Source organism: Martes martes (assembly GCF_963455335.1).
Source record: "Martes martes genome assembly, chromosome: 5".
In the NCBI taxonomy this organism is placed as follows: Eukaryota; Metazoa; Chordata; class Mammalia; order Carnivora; family Mustelidae; genus Martes; species Martes martes.
In genome coordinates this window covers 138616574-138636315 of record NC_137892.1, presented here as the reverse complement: position 1 = coordinate 138636315, position 19742 = coordinate 138616574, and the positions used below count along the sequence as shown (strand labels likewise).

Genomic DNA, 19742 nt, shown 5'->3' with positions numbered 1-19742 from the left:
CAACTCCCCAGGTTTTGCAATAGTACCATCTGTCATTCACCTTATAGCGCTAGAAACCTGGAGTACAGTATGTGCTCAATAAACACTAGGTGAAGAAATGGCTGTATAAAGTTGGGGCCACAGCTTCAGAATAATCTCTTTCAAACTGACTATGCCAACCATTTTCTTCTGGAACATCCTACCCCTTGTCCTCTGTTTGCATTAAGGATTACAGCACCCAGGAAGGCTGGGTGTGGAAGTGGTGGTATGAAAGCCATAGATTTCTTTTCTACTGCCTCCTCCAGCATGAGAAAGTGCCCAGGGCATAGCAAACTGTTACCCCTTTGGAAGAATGTCTCCAAGTTTTCTGAAGAAGATATGCTGGGGTTGTGGGACACATTTAGCAATTCCCTGGATCTTTGAGGGAAAAATAGGAAAGAGAAGAAGTCAACTGAATTTTGCTTATCAGAATAGAGATGTTCAATGTGATCTGACCGCCCATGGCTCCGGCCCCCAAAGGAAACCACTGCAATGGCAGTTAGGAGAAGAGAAGTCCTCTTATTCCTTTGAGGAGGTTGACAAACTCCCTAGTTGGAATTTCTTATGAAGTCACATTCTGAAATGTGACAGGGGTCTGGTCTTGGCACGAAGGTGAAGGAGTCTTGCTTGGCAGAGGGTAATACTATCTGCCAGGGGGTTAGAAGAAAAGTGAATAAAGGGTAGAGTGTAGGCTGGGACCTCCATGAACAAAAGCAGAACAAACCTCACCTAGCAGGCTTGTCTCCTCAAGAGAATTGCTTCTGTTGAAATAATCTTCCTCACTCTCTGGGCTAAGGCATGAGGACCACTGCACAGGAAGGGGGGCAAGGCATGGGCTCCTGATCAGGAGCCTCAACAGCAGCCTAAAGCCACTGGCAAAGAGACTCCAGTGTGTTTGCAAATGGACTAAGTGAGGACCAATCAAGCCCTTTCCAAGGGACTGTGTCTCGGGGGCAAGGATGTGGAGGTCCTTGGGCACCACTTTCCTCTCTGACCCCAACTTTTTCTTATCCAAGGTAAATCATTTTGCCAAGAACTTTAGTCATGAAGAGAAATAAGTCCCACATGGAAAAGGAAGAGGGTGAGGTCAGCTCTCCCCATGTGCTTCGCTCTGGGACCTGGAGGGATTCACAGACTCAATGGAAGTGTTTAAAGCTATAATCAATTCTTCACTCTTCTCTTTTGTCTTTGAACACCACTTAGTGAGAGGGCCCAGTCCTCCCCCTCTGGCTGTTTCCCCAACCGCTGGGCTTCCCTGTGGGCTGGCTCCCTCCTGGCTCAGATCTGGGACTGAAGACGGGGCTAGAGCCCAGGTTGAGTTTGTATCCCTGCCTCCCGACTCAGCTCAGCTTCCTACTATCCCTCCCGACCACCATGACTGCTGGTCCTCTCATCCCAGCCATTCAGTCCTGAGGCTGGACAGAAGGACCTACAGGGTGTAAACGTGGATGGCGGCTGGAGATAGACCAGTGCACTAACCCGGCAACATCTCTGAGAGACAATTCTGAGGCGGGGCTGAGACCCATCCCCTTCAGTAAGCTTCTGCCACCAGTGAGTGCTGCTCTGAGCACACATCCTTGCTCAATTTGTGGACTGGAACAAAGCTACCAGAATCCAAGGCTCAGGGCTTCCTTACCACTTGAGTTTGCCAACTTGGATCTGCCTCAGCCCCTGGGGATGCTCCTTGGGCATGCAAAAGCATGCGGATGAGACAAGCAGGCGGAGAAGCCCTGCCCTGACAGTTGTGCAGCTGTTCTGGGCGTTGCAGTGGAGAGGCATATGGGACCGTTTCTCTAGCCAGCCCTTCAATTCCTCTTACAACATCCTTCGCCCTCACCCTCAGCTCCCCCAGTGACGGAGCAGTTTTCTGGGTAGCCAGGATCCACTTAAGGAATTTGTCAATGATGCTGACAAATTGTATACTCCTCCTGGATCCATCTCAGGGCCCCTCTGAGAGCAGGAGGGTTGAGAAAACCTTATCCCAGAGAAGGATTCCCTTTTCCTGCTTACACCTGCCAAAGTACCCAAACAGAATAATTTATTATTCGTGCCTGGCTCCATGGAGCCCCTAGGGAGGCTACAAAGCTGATAACCTGGCATCAGACAGAAGGCATGTTTCTGCAGGATGCTTACAGAAGTCTCTCTATTTTACAGAACAGACAATGGCATTTTTATCTTCTCTTTGCCTTGCTCCTTTCTCAAAGACAAGGCGGGAATTCCTGACTCTAATTTCCCTGTCCCTATTGAGTAATTGGCCATTCAATCCTAATTTATTTTATTCTTTTTTTTTTCTTTTAAAGATTTATTGAGAGAGGGTGAGAGAGAGAAAGAGAGAGCATGGTGGAGAGGAGTGGAGGGGAGGGAGAGAGAATCTTTTATTTATTTATTTTTTAATTTAAAAATTTTTTAATGAACATATAATGTATTTTTATCCCCTGGGGTACAGGTCTGTGACTCGCCAGGTTTACACATATCACAGCACTCATCATAGCACATACCCTCCCCAATGTCCATATCCCCACCACCCTCTCCCGTCCCCACTCCCCCCAGCAACCCTCAGTCTGTTTTTTGAGATTGAGTCTTTTATGGTTTGTCTCCCGAGGGAAACAGAATCTTAAGCAGGCTCCACACTGACTGTGGAACTGGACATGAGGCTCCATCCCAGGACCCTGAGACCACCACCTGAGGTGAAATCAAGAGTCGACTGCTAAAACCACTGCACCATCCAGGTGCCCTGGTTTATTTTATTCTTTGTTATTTGTGATTAAGGAGGGGACAGCTGTTCTCTAAACAAAAAATACGCTGGCTGTTGAAAGAAACATTTTTCTGGTTTCTTGCTTTGTTTTTATTCCTAAATTCCACCACTTGGGTCTTTGTTCTCTCCTTCTTCCCCACCCCTTCTTTACGACTAAAAAGCATGAAACACCTACCTGGTTTAGGTTCTAAAATCAGTCACTTAGACTGTGTTTACCGCAGCTCTGATGGCGTTGTCCTCAGTGAGCTGCAGACACTCTACAAGTAAGCCCGTAGTCCAATGAGCCTGCCACTTTCCCAGCCTGCTGATCTGTCCCTCCTTGAACTCTGTGACCCTAAACAACCACCACTATTACAGTAACAGCAAAGTTCAAAGGAGCTGATTACGTGTTCTCTGCCTGTGAGGTCAGCTGGCTGTCCCCAATAGGCTGGATTTCTGGTTCTCCAGAACTGGCCACAGAGAAAGCAGAGGCAATCCCTTTGCAGGAAACCCCAGGGTCAGAGGGAATGGGGCTTCTTTTCCTCTGAAGCAGGAAACTTCAGAAAACCCCCTGACTCCCCCCTCCCCTTTCCCTTCCACCTCCAGCAAGGCTGCAGGACTTGGGGACATAAGCAGCTTAAGATCTCCCAGAGGTGAAAATGGCTATGTTTATGAGACAGATAACATACCTGGTTGAAAATGCTATTTTCTGAAAGGAAGAGCTGTGATCTACTTTGCGATTCCGTATGACTAGCAGTAAAAATTTCCAGCAATTTCCTGTGAATCCGGTAAGGACAGAAAGGTTTTTAAGGCATCATTCTTCCAGCTGTACGTTTACCTTAAAGGGAGTGAAATTTAGGAAACTTCTAACATGTTGTCTAAAAACCTTCCTTCAAAAGTTGAAAATTGAAAAAAAAAAAAAACCAAGTTGTCCAACATATATCCTCCCCTTTTACACTTTGTCCTTTATAGCTCTTTAAATAAAATCTGGTTATTACATGAGCAACAGTAACCACATAATTTATTTTGATATTTCCAAATAAGGCACTGTAGACCTGTAAAGGAGACTGAAAACTAGTATTTGGCATACTTCAATTCCTGCTATATTTTTTAGCTTCCTCAATTGTCATAAATTCCAAATTTGTACTCCAAGGCAGCAAAATTTCCAAAAATATTTTATCTGTCATCCCAACTAAATAGAAACCCAGGACTGAATGAATAGAAGAAAAACAAAGGCTTTGATAAAGTCCTCCCCCTCCTCCCTGCAAAAAAAATGTAGAGACAGAGGGCAGTGGTCCTACTCCAGACCCAATCCAAAGCGTGGGTGTGAATTTCAGAAAATGCAGTTTCTCTCCTGCAAGCATGGTCCCTTAAACCCTGAATGGTTCTGATGACTGTCAGGAAGGGGGGCTGCCGGGGAGGAGGGGCAGGAAACTGGGAACTTGAGTAGTTGCTGAGGTGACAGGGGATGGATGACACGACAGGAAGACCAGTATAAAACTTACTAGCTCTAGGAGTATTTCTCCCAGAACCTCACTTTTTTCCGTTGGAAACTGGGGATAAAAATACTTCACAGGGCAGTCGGGAGAAATAATATATTAATGCACCATCGCATAGGAGGCAATAGGTAAATGGCAACTATCATGATGGTCAACAACCCTGGACACAAGAGCAATTCAGTTCTTGGCCTTGGCCACATGGTGCCCTAGGTTCTTCCATCTGAAAGCCATACTTGCTCCAGGGTAAGAGAAGATTGTAAGTCATTCTCAGAATATAAACACTCTGCAGGCAGTGACTGACAATGTAATTTGTTGACTGACAATGGCTTTGCCCAGAAGAGGAAGAGACTGCTCAAAAATATACTGTTTTGGGGAAGCCTGGGTGGCTCAGCTTTCAGCTTGGGTCATGATCCCGGGGGGCCTGGGATCAAGTCCCACGTTGGGGGGGGGGGTCTTTGTCTCCTTCTGCCACTTCTCCTGCTTGCGCGCTCTCTCTGTCAAATAAATTAATAAAATCTTTGAAAAAAAATACACTGTTTGTAGAGGGTAGCCTAATCTCACTCAATAAATTTTCATACTACAAGGACATGGAGATATTTTTACGGACACACTCTCTGAGAATGAAGCTCTTCTTAACCAAGCTTGATCTGCAGCTATGGAGGGAACACGGGACTGAGGGAAGAGCCCAGACTTTCCGGCAGTGCTCTGACACATCAGGACACTGGGGGTACAGTCACAATTCCAACACTAAGAATGATACCTTCTCTTTGTACAGTGCTCTCCAGCTTCCAGAGACTCTAGGCTTGTCTGGCCTGATTGGATCCTCCTCTCTGAGACATCAGGCCATACTAGCCCCATTTTATAATAAACAAACAGTCCAAAGAGTCAACAGCTTCGTCAGAGATCACACAGAGGGATAGCGGCACAGTTAGAACTGGGACTCAGATTTTTCAGATCTTTTATCCTTCTTACTCAAGATTCTGTTCACAAGGCCCTGTTGTTTTGTTTTTGGTGTTTTTGTTTTTGTTTGTTGTTGTTGTTGTTGTTTTGTTTGTTTTTGCTTTATGGATCTAGAAAATTCCATGGTTCAATACCTGGGGATGGATTCTGTCTCCATCAACCCATGTACCTTTGAGCAAGTCACTTCTGCTATATGAAACAGCTATATGAAACTGAGTTTTTTCTTTCAGTGGGGATGAAGATAGTGACCCTCAAAAATTATGAAAGGGTAGAAGCAATATGGTACCTGAAGTTATTAATATGGTATCTAGTGCACGGCAAATGTTAAAAAGTCGATCCTTAATTTTACTCTTGTTGTTGCTATTTATCCTTCCAGGCTTGGGTTCTTTCCATGAAAATGGGAAGGCAGCCATGAAGGAGAAAGAAGAGGCTTGGATATGGCATGTGTCGGAAGACCTGTGCCCAAGCCCTGGCCTGGCTGCTTCTCAGCCGCATGGCTAAGAGCACACCACTTCACCATTTTGCCTTACTCTCTTCATCTCTGAAAAATGAGACTGATAATACATACCTCCTGGAGTGTCTGTGAGAGTGGAATGGAAAATAAATCCCTGGAAGTATTCTGCAAAGCCAAAGTGATGTGCAAGAGTGGGCAGAAATCCCTCTACTGGAAACCTTCTCTCCCCCTTGTCCCATGTTTTCACAATGAAGTATGTTGCCGAAGAATCTTCTATCTCATGAGAGCGGCGAAAAACACGGATCCATCTTCTATGACTCAGGGAAACTGCATTAAGCAGAGGTCGAAGTTCAATCGCTCACCCTCCTGGTGCCATCTTCAGAATCCATAATGAAAGGGGCATAAGCATACCAAACACTGCTTTGGGGCAAAGGGATAAGATGAAAGGGAAGAAGTAATAATTCAGCTGGACAAGAAAAATAAAGGTGGAATTTTCACCAGTTGGGACTGGTCAGCTTTTTGAGGGCACCCCAGTAAGAGAAAAAGAAAAGCATGTGACACTGATCCATGCTTGCCTAAGTTCAAAGCTTGGAGAATGACTAATGAGTACTGCAAAGGAATCTTTATGGCAAGAGAGAATAACCTGTGTTGGCTTGGAACACAGACCAGCCTTAGGGAGTGGGCTTATTTGATTTAGTGTCTACCGAGATGCCTCAGAAACATTAGCAGTTCTAAGACGACACTCAGTTCTTAGTGAAACCACTGGCTTGGGGAAACACAGTCCAGTGTCTTGCAAAACCATGACCTTATAGAAATACACAGTTGATCCTTGAGTGAGATTTCTTATACAAAACCAAAGCAGAAAGAGGTTCAGGGACGCCTGCGTGGCTCAGTCATTGAGCATCTGACTCTTGGTTTTGGTTCAGGTTATGATCTCATGGGTCGTGGAACTGACCTCAGGGGGTCTGCTTGAAGATTCTCTTCCTCTCCCTTTCCCTTTCTCTCTCTAAAATAAAATAAATTTAAAAAAAAGAGAGAGAGAGAGAAAGAAAAAGGTTGATTCCTTATTTCCAAGTAGAGGACTCTGAATCCTTTTTTGGGCTCTCTGGCAGGGTCTAGCCAAACCACCACCCCTGCCTGTCAACATCACAACAGGAAAACAAACCAATTCTCCTTTCAGTCTAGCAGTTATCTCTGCTTTCTACAACCTCCCTAAGGCAACAGAAGCTGGGGCCAGTTTTACAAATACTTCTGAGAAATTTATCATGTGACTCAGGCAGGTGCTGATTTATGGAGGGAAGTCTTGTTTAGCCACCCATACACATTTATCTTGCTACTTCTACGTTAATCCCGGGAGCATCACATTACCTGAGATTTGCCCTGTTGTCAGGATGCTTTGGCTAGTAGCCGTCTCATTAGATGTAAGCTGTGCATAGCCTCCTTTTGCTCTAACCCGAGGCTGGAAAAGTGCTAACATGACAACTCAATTTAACATGTGCTTCTTAAATATTAACTACGTGTGAGGAGGGGAAATCTTAGACCAGGAATGACGCAGTCTAACAGCAAAACAAAAGATAAGATCTCTCCATAGAAAGCTATCCAAATCTCTTAGGGCCCCTCCCCTTATGTAGTTTTTGTTGTAATTAAAACTGAACAAAATAGCCACACATAAAATAAAGGACTCTACTCAAAGGGCCATTACCAAACAAGCATCAGAAGCAGGAGAATGTGGGAAGATCCTGGGCCCATGTTTGTTCATCTGTACTATAATCATAGAAATACCTCTTATGTTCTACCCTGCAAACATGGTCAGAGGATTAAGGAAATGCTGTTATAGGTATTTGCCATATGCATATACACATACACATACGTGTATATGTGTATATGTGCATGTGCCATATGCATATACACACAGATACATAGATCTACATATCTCTATATAGGTATATAATATATGAATATATAACATAGGTATATAATATCTATATGCTCAACATATATTAAAATTCCAGAGATATAAGAATGAACATGAAGATGACAATGATTTTCAAAACATGGACTGAATATCCTTTCCATATGGAATGGGTGAGTATGATAAAATGGAATACTAATGTCTTTGTGCAGGCCAGTAATTGCAAATTATTTCATAATACTTTAGAGCTGGAGGAACCTTCGTAGGCCACTGTAGCTCAGCCTCAGACATCATGCTTTTATTCCAGCTTAGCATCACCCTCTGACAGTTATTCAATCTCTGCTCAAACACATCTGGGTCAATGGAGATCACTACTTCGCATAGTAGTTGCAGGGTATCACAGGCAAACGGTCTCCAACTTAACCATGGTTTGACTTAGCATTTTCCCAATTTAAGGTGATATTAAAGCAATATGCATTTAGTAGAAATCATACTTTGGATTGTGATTCTTGATCTTTTCCTGGGCGAAGGATACGTGGGAAGAGGCTTTCTGGTGATATTGAGCAGTGGCAAAGAGCCATTATGAGAGTGAACAAATGGTGCACTTACAACCTTCTGTCTACAGACAACCATGCTATTTTCCCTTTCAGTACAATATCACATAGATTACATAAGAGTCAACCCTTCATTATAAAATAGTGTTAGATGATTTGGACCAACGGGAGGCTCATGGAAGTGCTCTGAGCACATTATAGCCTAAGCTATAATGTTCGAAAAGTTAGATGTCCTAAATGCATTTTCAACTTAACAATATTTTCAACTGACCATGGGTGCACTGGGACGTGACTTCACTGTAAGTCGAGGAAGTTCTGTACTAGTAAATTGAAAGCTTTTCTTTGCACTCTTAGATATGTCCTGCTCTAACAGTGCCCACTGTACTGGTTCTGTGTTTCGGAGGAATTCTGCCTCCTCCACATAATGGATCTTCGATGTTAAACTTCCAGCAAATACTGACTAAATAAGGTATCAAAGGCTATAGATATTCAAAACACAGGAGGTGACTTTTAAAAGCACGATATCTGAATCATATTGTGGAGTATACTTAACATTCAAGCTTCCAAGGAAAATGATATCTTACTCCTTCGGTCAGTACAAAGTAAGAAGACAGCCTTAAGGCCTATTTGGATGTTATTAATATCATTGCATAAAGGGAAACAACTTGTAGGGCCTGTCTATCCTGGTCTAACTCCAACTTGCATTTCAATTTCTTGGCCATTCTCTTCATGAATATTTAAACAAAACCAAACAACCTGTACTAATCAGGGGCAAAATCCATCTCTCTGATTTTCAGGATTTAACTTTCAAAGTCTCGGGTAGTGAGGACAGTTGCAGTGTTAGTAACGTCTCAGAGTAGCCTCCTTCTAGTACTTCACTGCTCTTAACAGGACAAGGCTGCCCAGTCCCAGATGCCTGGTTTCAAAAAGCCAGGAAAGGGTAAAGAGAAAGATACCTGGAGACATGACCGGGGTATCTTTCATTCCTCGATCCCAAGACCTGTGTTACAGACCATTCATCCTTTCGGTTTCAAGCTTAGCCAGTTATCAGATCTATTCTGGAACAGAGCCTGTCCTTACCAACGCTCACTGCAGTAGAACACACAAATGCATGAAGGTCTCTAGATCCAAGGGGGATATGTGCTGTAGTTAAGGCTAGAGACTCTGAAGCCAGGTTGCCTGGGATCACCTAACTTAACTCTTTATATTTTACTTTCCTCATTTGTTAGATGGAGATAATAATAAGAAAACTCACTGATTGCTTCTGCCAGACAATTTATGTATTTGCACTCAGTGATCTTTGGTCAAATCCAGTGTGGCGGTCATTTGCTTTTGGAGGGACGAATGTAAACTTGCAGAGAAAACCGTGCCTATGAATCAAGAGATCTGACTTCAAGTCTTCTACTAATGGTGACTCCCATGCATCACAGAAGAAAGTACTGAGCACAGTATTCAGCTCTTTACAGTCTGACCCAACCTGGTTTTCTCAGCTATACTTGCTGTCCTTTCCTACTTCTTCCTCGTGTGTTTTGCCCATTAGGCTACTTGCAACTGCTCCAGATCTCAGGAACATGTGACATGCTGTTAAGTTTGTGTGTGCTATTTTCTCTATAAAATCTCCTCCTTACTCTCTTCTTCTGCTTGTTCAGTAACTGCCCCCAACCCCATCCATGACTCTATCACAGCTCTTTCCTCCACCAGACTTGCGCATTTTTTGAGGGTGGAAAATGGTCCCCTTTTCATCTTGGTGCCTTAGATCATATCCAGCACAAAATGGGCAAGAAATAGCAGTTGGAAAATGACTGAGAGATTAAATGCATATCTTTTAGGTAATTCTTTTAAGAAGGATGATCATAATATGACTGTTGCCACTTTAGAAAAATATGTCAGGGCATCTGTTTGAAAGCAAACTAATAATGCAAGGTATATTAACAAAAGACTTGATACGAAAGTGATATAGCCTTAGGTCATTTCCCTGCTCCTGTAAAAGCTGGCAATTATTTTATGTGTCTCTGAAAATGTCAGTGGAAATTCCTCCTTTAATGCAATGAAATAGGGGATGTTGTATAATGACCCTAACTTCTGGCCTCGTTCTTAAACATGTTACAAATCCCTGATGGTGTCTTGGTGTCAGCTGTGTCCTTGGTAGATTTTGCTCCACAGTGAGAAGGAAGATGATTTGAGCCCACCCCACATCTTTCATCTGGCTTTGGAAGGAACACCAATTACCAGGTTATCTTGATGTGTTGCCTCAAATGCTCCCCTGTTTGAGAACAATCCTTTCAGAAAGACTGAGCTGTCCTTCTCTACAGGCAGTAGAAAAGTGAATGGAGCTTAGTGCTATGGATGTTGGGCTCCTGGCAAAATATAGTTAAAAAAATCCTTTAGCTATCTAACATGTGGTTATGCCAGAGGGGACAGTAGCTGCAGGAGATGCCATGCTCAGCAGGACATTCTGCTGAGTGTGTAACTAACAAGACCCACTGGATGGAAGAAAAGAAATGATGAACCAAGATTTCTTGAGTTCCTACCATGGCCAGGGTCATTCTATTGGGTCTGAAATCATCACAAGGAGGCAGACAGCACCCTGTCATGCCAAAACTTCGGATTCAACATATTCTATTTGTGGTCTGAAGTATTGTCTACCACTCATGGCATAAAAGGGAGCAGAAATCTACTAAGTGATGGTTCAGTGGCTATTAGTACAGATCTCATGGGGCTCTGTGCTAGTCTAACATAGCTTTGCTAAGAACTTGTCAAACATATGTGTAAAGAGACCAATAATTTATAACGGAGCAGGAAAAGTGTTAGTGGGGCTACCTTACTTCTTGAATATGGTTTCTTAATAACAAAGCTCCTTTTTTCATCTAGTGGACAAACATAGGAATTTTGAGTCTTTATCAAAAGCTCAGAATTGCTGTGCTAAATATTTTGAGCAGGTAGTTGATCTTTTTCTCCTTGAACTTTTATCTTTGTTTGGTATCCTTGGGGTTGCAAGTCAAGATTGAGAAAGTCAAGACTGATGTTTTTCTTTTCTTTCTTTCTTTCTTTTTTTTTTTTGAGGGTCATGAAAAGAACAATCTAGCTCTTATTTTTATTGGTGGTGATAAGAAAAATCAAGGGCAGGGATGTATGTGTTTCTTAGAAGCACTGTTTTATGGGACAATGTTTTCATGGTACTTTAGGGAATATATTTCCAAGGCTAATTGTGTGAAACTTTTCTCTCAAAAGAAGATTATAATTTAACTTTGTTGCCTCACTTCTTTATTAGAAAAGAATCCTATGTATAACACATACATACATATGATGATAAAATAATTAATAGCTATATTTTGAATCTTATGGCTAGGATAAGCCTATTTCCCAAGAGAGCAGGGTTTGTGATTTTCACAGTATGCAGCAGAGGGTTCCTACAGGATGCCTTAGAGGTGCACTGAAGCCTCAGTCTTAGTTCCTGTATTATTTAGTGTTATTCTTGAAAGACTCTCACCTCACTAGTCTTACTACCCCCAGATAACAATGTAATATAATTCCAGAGTCAAGAACTTTCTTGAGAGACATAACGAATATACTCCTAAGAGGAAAAATAGATTATTTTTATTTATTTGCCAGAGAAAGAGAGATAGAGAGATAGAGAGAGAGTACAAGGAGGGGAAACAGCAGTCAGAGAGAGAAGCAGGCTTCCCGCTGAGCAAGGAGCCTGATGCAGCACTCTAGTCCAGGACTATGGGATCATGATTTGAGCTGAAGGCAGATGCTTAATGACTGAGTCACCTAGGTGTCCGTAGTCAAAAGATTTTTAAACAATGTGGCTGACTTCCAAATTCCAAAGGCTGGACTCACTGTCCTGCACATGACAATGGTAGAGGTAGGAAGAAGACCTTGAATTCCGCAGTGCAAGAAATCTTGTCTTCTGTAACTCTATATATCTACTTTTTAAGTACAGTTCCTGATACATCATAGGACCTCAGTAAGCATTCATTGTCTTGCATTCAGATGCCACCCAGAGATAATAATGCCACATCTTGCAAGACATACACCTAATCATCCTTTTAAGAAAATAACAAAAATAGGATTAATTAGAGTCCTGGGATAGAGTCTCGCATCGGGCTCTCTGCTCAGCAGGGAGCCTGCTTCGTCCTCTCTCTTTGCCTGCTTCTCTGCCTACTTATGATCTCTGTCAAATAAATAAATAAATTAAATCTTAAAAAAAAAAAGAAAAAGAAAATCTCAACCTTCGGGAAATAGTGAATTGGGATATTACAAGAACAGGCAGTGGCACATTGGATCCTGGAACATATATCTGACAGGTAAAGACTGTGGGGGGAGACAGGAAGAACCCTGGAAGAAAGGCATCTTGAAGACAATGAATTTTTGTGGTTCCTGTGTTGTGGGTAGGAGAATAGGTGGTGCAGGAAGAGAAGATCTTATCTCAATACACAAAACTATACCAGTGGCATTCCTGTTAGATGCTGATACTGAACTAGGACATGTCATTCTGCCCTCCAGCTGTGAACCAGAAAACTTATAGCCTGGTACATACTGAGCAGGTCCCAGAACACATTGCACATGCCATGTGTTCACAAATATTGGGTCCAGGTGGATTCAGTTTCGTTCCTGGATGAGTAAACATGAAAAACAAATAGCACAGACAGTAGGTAAAGTATATAACAAGGAAACTGAAACATCCTCTCAAAGACAATTTTAGAAAACCATTTCTCATTCTCAGTATGTAACAAAAAGACACCGTGAAAGTGGACAGGTAGCTGTTATGAGATAAAAGACGGGAAGACCAGGAGGATGGTAGGGAAACCAAAAAATGAATAGTATTAATAATCATATTAATATGTCCACTGAAGGCAGTAAGAGGTAAGACTGACACTACAGGACACAGAAGCAGATACTTCTTAAAATACAGAGGCCCTACGTTGTTCTCCTTAAAAGGAAGCAATGAGATGAGATGCTAGATACATAAAGTGAGGCACACAATCAAATTAGGGCTACTTTATACTCATGAAAAAAGGACCAGTAATCACCATGAGATAATGCTACATGCCTATTGGGAGGACTAAATGAGAGAGTGACAATGCCGGTGTCACCAGGGATATAGAGCAACTGAAACTCCTAAATTGCTGGGAGGCATGTAAAATGGCAACAAGCACTTCAGAAAACTGTTGTCAGTTTCTTAACAGTTAAATATATTCTCAGTCTTTGACCACCAAATCCTACCCCTACAGAATTATCCAAAAAAAAAAAAAAAAAGGAAAAGAAAAGAAAAAGAAGACTATGTTCATGACAAACCTAAAAAGAATGTTAATAGCACTTTATTTATAATAGCCCTGAACTGAAAATAGCCTAGGTAACCAAAAACAGGAAAATCTATCAACAAATCAGAGTGTATCCATACAACAGAATAATATTCAGCAACACATGAAATGAATCAGTGACACAAGCAACAACATGGACAATAACCATGTGCACAGAAACAGATAACCATGTAAGTATCCAAGAATGCATTGTAAATATGATTACATTACTGAAGAGATAAAATAACTCATGACAGAGAAGTGAAAGAATATAAAATATGTAACTGACAGTAACCCAAATAAAAAAATGTTTAAAAATCTAAAAAAAATCTAAAAAATTCATGCAAGAAGTCTCATACATAATATTATTGTATAATTCCATTTATATGATATTCAGAACAAGCAAAAAAAATCTTAAGTGACAGAAATCAGGTCAGGGATTGCTTCTGGGATTGGGATTCCCCCGGAAGGGGTATGAGGAAATTCTGTGATGGGAATGTTTGCTAGGGATTGGCAGGGATGTGGGTTACTTGGATATATGAGTTTGGCCAAACACATAAGGTCTTTGTATTTCATTGGATGTTAAGTTACATCTCTACAAAAAAGCATTCAAATTTTAAGAATGTATTTTTAAAAAGAGGATATATTATGGAGGACATGTATTGCATGGAGCACTGGGTGTGGTGCATAAACAATGAATTTTGGAACACTGGAAAAAAATCAAATCAAATCAAATTTTTAAAAAAAGAAGATAAATAAAACATAACTGAAGAAACATTCAAAAATTACAAAAGAAGTTTTGAAAATAGAAAACTTCCCAGGGCTAATGAAAGGTCTGATTCTGAAAATTGACGTCATTCAGCACATTCTATTAAAATCCAAAAAAACCTCACACCTAGATGTGTTATGACAAAATATTTGGATTGGAAAGTAAAACCTATAAGTCACAGGGAAAAAAATTATGAAGAAACAAAAATATGAATCATCTCAGATTTTTCCACCACATGACTAAATGTAAAAGGCAAGAAAGATGTTTGAGACAAGAATTTTATACACAGTAAAATCATTCTTTATGTTCAAAGAAAACAGAGGTTTGTTTAAATAGATCAAAGGATTCAAAAAATATGATGCTCTTGCTTCACTTACAATAACCCTTTTTAAAAAAATTTTTTTCAGTGTTCCAAAATCCATTGTTTATGCACCACATCCAGTGTTCTATGCAATACATGCCCTCCATAATATCTCTTAAAGATCTCGTTAGCTGCCTGAGAGATTAATTAAAATGAGTCAAAAATAAGAAATTTACAGTGTAAATGGCCAATAACTATGTACACAGAAACTAGATAACCATGTAACTATCCCAGAATGTATTGTAACTATGATTGCATTGCTATTGAATAAATAAAAAAAATCATAAAGAGAAGTAAAATAATATAAAATGTGTAACTGACAGTAACCTGAAAAAAATGTCAAATTATTCTTACAAATGCTAAGAAATGGTTGAAAGGAAGTAAAGTGGATTGACTGTCTCATCTTTAATAGGGCTATTCAAGCATATCCTTTCATTCTGAACTTAATTATAAAAGTAGATGATCTCTATGACTTAAGTATAAAATACAAGGGCAAGTGTTTGGAAAACTTTAAATGCAATCAGTCATAGAATAAAAAGAGAGTGACTATCTTCTAAATTACTGGAAAAAATAAAAGCAAAACCAAACCATAGTCCATGTGGCAATAGATTAAAAAAAAAAAAAAGACAAGGGTGAACAGAAAAACTGAAAAAAGTACGATCAAATAAATATTAATGTTGACTGTTATGACTGGTGTAAATTTCCAAATGAGAGAAAAAGTCTTCTGTGGTCAAATACACTTAAGAAATGTTGGGTTCAACTCAGTTCAGCTAGTTTCTTTATTAAAGATCTCACACCATTAATTTGTGAATATGAATTATTAATTCTTGGGAGAGAGGATTTCATTTGTAACATTTCCCATGCTTGCTTTATTAGCTCTCATTGAACATACTTTTAAAAAAATGTTAAATAACAGACATTCTTCTTAAAATTGATACTAATGGTGTTCACTACTATCACGACTATTTAATAGATGTTGTAATCAATGCTAGAAGACATCAAATAAAAATTGGATGGGCAACTATCGGAAGGAAGAAAATTACCATTAATGGATACCATGATTACAAACTCTTATTATCAAATAAAAATTCTTGTAATCAATTGAGAGTTAGTTAGACAAAAAGAAAATATATGTACCTTAGTATTTTTCTTTTAGTCCAGCAATATCAGAGAGAAGATATGGAAAAAGGTCCATTTATAAGAAAAAACTAAAATTATAAGATACATAAGAATAACTCTAACAAAAAAAATAACCTATTGGAGTAAAACTATAACATTTTAACAAGAAATGTAAGAGAAAATTCAAGTACATGGGTAAATGTTCAATGTTTCCTAATGGGCCAACTCTATTAAAAAGATTGTCAGGGGGCACCTGGTTGGCTCAGTGGGTTAAAGCCTCTGCTTTCAGCTCAGGTCATAATCTCAGGGTCCTGGGATCGAGCCCCACGTTGGGCTCTCTGCTCAGCAGGGAGCCTGCTTCCCTTCCTCTCTCTCTGCCTGCCTCTCTGCTTACTTGTGATCTCTGTCTGTCAAATGAATAAACAAAATCTTTAAAAAAAAAAGATTGTCAGTTTTGGGGCACCTGGGTGACTCAGTCATTAAGCATCTGCCTTTGGCTCAGGTCACGATCCTGGGGTCCTGGGATTGAGCCCCATATCGGGCTCCCTGCTCAGCGGGAAGCCTGCTTCTCCCTCTTCCACCCCCCCTGTTATGTTCCTTCTCTCACTGTCTTTCTCTCTGTCAAATAAATAAAATCTTTAAAAAAAAGATCGTCAGTTCTTTCATAACTGATCTACAGGCTTAACACATTATTCAATTACCAATGATAGATTGTGTGTGTGTGTATACACATGCATATACATACATACATATACGTATATTTATACACACACACACACACACACATATACACACACACATGCTTTTCTAACTTTTAAAAATCATTTTAAAGTTTACCCAGAACACACGGACGAGAGTAGATAAATTAATTTTGGAAGTGAAAAAGGATGAGAGGATACATGTCCTAACAGTTTAAATGTTTCATAAAACTCAAAACCAGTATGATGCTGGCCCCCAAACTGACTGACATATGGCAATAAAACTAAGTAAATTATTCTGCAGTAGACACTAAGATATGCCTTTGAACTGAATATATAATTTATCCAGGGAAAAGGGGTGACTGATGCAGCACAATCCTTGCCCATCATCATTCTCTCTCCCTGAACTACTGTAAACAGTGGGCTCCCCAGTGGGCTCTTGCTCACATCCTCTGCCATCACTCCCCTCCCCTCTGGCACATACACACTCCACGTTGTAGTACGCACAGGGGACATTTAGCATTTAGGTCACTGAACACAAACCTTTGCACATACTGTTTTTCTCTGCCCCAACTGATATCACCTGTCTCTTCATCCCAACTGACATCACACTGTCTCTTCATCCTCAGCTAGAAAGTTGCTTCATTCCAGAAGCCTTCTCTTAACTCAGCGCCCAGATTAGGTGCCTCATGCCACCCTGTACTTCCTCTCACAGAGCTTATGATTTTCCATGTTACACATAAAGTGTAATATAATGTGCCTGGCTCCTATCTGTCTTCCTCATTAGACTATAAGCTCTGAGAAGCCAAAGCCATCCCTGTCTTGTTCTGTTTTACTCCCAGTATGATGTTTTCTGCCTGAGACATAACATTCATGAAGTATTGTTGAATAAATAGCTACAAAGGTGTAACAAAGGAAAGCAGGGATAGCTTTCAAGCCATAAAAATCTACAAGTGTGTTTATCAAAAAAACTTTACACAGAATTAAAAGACAAAGACCAAACTGGGTAAAAATATGTATAATAAATATTACAGAAAATAGGTTAATACCCTTAAAATATAAAGAGTTCATTTTTTAAAAATTAAGACAATATTGAGAAACAAATAGAAATCTTGATAACAGACATCAAAAGTAATTCATAAAAGAAGACATGTGAAGGGTGGTAAATGTCAGAAAAAGATAATTATGCCTAGCGCTCAAAGAAATGAAAGTTAATATTATTTTAGACTTATCAAATTGGCAAACTCAGTACATTCCTATGATGGAATGTTAGGACAGCTTCAAAAACATGTTTTCAGAAACATATAATTGATTATCATGTAACATTAAGTTTTTAAAAGAAGTTTTGAAAAAATATATATTATATATATTAATATTATATATTAATTAATATATTATATATTAATTAATATCACATATATTAATGAGAGAGGAAAAATTTACCATTATGTAAACAGTAATTTTTTCTAGGTGGTAGGATATGGGTGATAACAATTTTCTTTATTTCATTCTATAATGCCAGAAAAAAGTAATTAAAATTTTAAGCCTGTATAAAAATCCATTTTTCTAACCATTCACTGACTCCTCACATACTCTACGATATGCTGAACTGCAAACATTTATATTTTTATGCAAAATTACCTTATTTTGTCTCTTTAAAGTGTCAAATAAAATCAAACTTTTTCAGACTCCAATGATCTAAAAACAGTTCTTCTCCTGGGGCAAATTTGATTGGCTCTATTTCCTCATTATACTGTAAGCTCTGCATGGGAAGAGACCATTCTGCTCACTATTATTTCTCCAGCCCTTGGCATAGTGTCAAAATAGTTTGATATATTTGTATCATGAATTTTGCAGAGTTACTCGCAAGGATGATTATGATAAATTTTAATTTGAACTTCGGCACAGAACTTTTTCTTCTCTTCCAGTTCGGGGATCCATCTCACAACCCTGAGATCATGACCTGAACCGAAATCAAGGGTCAAAAGGTTAACCAACTGAGCCACTCAGATGTCCCTGCACAAGACTTCTAAAGATGACACAGTCCCTCTATAACTGATCTCACTAACCAGGTTAACTTTTCCCGCTGGGTCAGGAGGGCAGAGGAGAGAATTCAATGCAAAGGTAGATGTTCCCAGATTAGTAGTGCAGTCCTGTCAGGGCAGCAGAGCTCATTCCAGAGCTGTTTAGCCCATTGTGCTGAAGTATGTCCCAAATTTTCTCCCCTCATAGAAATGTCATTTGTGTAAACTCTGCTTGGTTGGTTTCCATCACAGACAAGCTCTCACCAGAGCTCTTCACTTTAAATTTCTATAGGATGTGAGTTTTGCTTTCATGCTTTCAACCCTCCAGAAAGCTTAAGTGTGGTCCACAGATAAGATTTATAGGAATTATGGAATGCATCAGTAGTGAGTTCAGAGTGTTTTGCAAGAGTCCAGAACAGGGGTCAGCAAAATAAAGCTCATGGGCCAAATATGACCCCTTGGCTATTTTTGATAATGAAATTTTGTTGAAAAATTGATCTCTCTTCTGAGAGCAGTGCCCAGAATTTTGAGACCATTGTTAAAGCTGGAGCTTGTAGTTGAATGTAGTTCCCATGTGACAAACTGATATCAGCTGGAAGGCAGGGAGTTGTTATTTGGGGTTGGCAATATTAAAATCCTTTCCTATTTTCTAAAGCATCAAATCCCTTAGAGAATTTAAATTTTCTGTCAAAACCAAGGGGAAAAAAGCCCCAGCAGTTCATGATCAAGATCTCGACTTTGAGACATGATGTTTGAGCATTTCATGCACAGAACTAGGGCTCTGATTCAGTCCCCAAGTCCAAGTATGAGATTCATTAAGGTGATTTCATTTTTAACCATCATCATCAATAATCAGTGTCATCCTTCCTCTCCCACTGAATGTCTGCCATGTCCTGGGCAAATTTACCCACAAAATAGAGGTCTCCATAGCACCTGTCTACCTGCACAGAAGAAAGATTCCTGGAGAAGCTTAACGCTTTGCCTCTGAATAATGTCCTAGGTCCTTGGATAATCAGAGCTATCTATCACATTGTATGATAATCATGTCCTATTGGAAACTCATTGCTTCCAAAGTGAAAAGTTCCCAGTCAATGTCCAACTTATCAGTGAAAAGTTCCCAGTCAATGTCCACTTTTGTAAAGTGGGTCTCCATGAAATACCACTGTGGGAAGTGGTTTCGCATTTGACCTGTTCTTACTCAGTTTCCCGAGAACTTTGTTGAGAATCCATAAGCATTCCTTATGTTCCACTTGAAGATTTCCCTAAGCTGCCATATGTGATTTTGATTTTAAAAGAAACCCACAACCTTTTATGTGATTACACAGGGATCGTGC

At 40.0% G+C, this 19742-nt stretch overlaps 1 protein-coding gene across 1 annotated transcript in view; it reads right to left on the bottom strand.

Annotated features, from left to right (window-relative positions):
• PRLR (prolactin receptor) overlaps positions 1 to 19742 on the bottom strand; it is a 157389-nt gene that overhangs the window by 124191 nt on the left and 13456 nt on the right. The gene's annotated exons all lie outside the window — the stretch shown is intronic.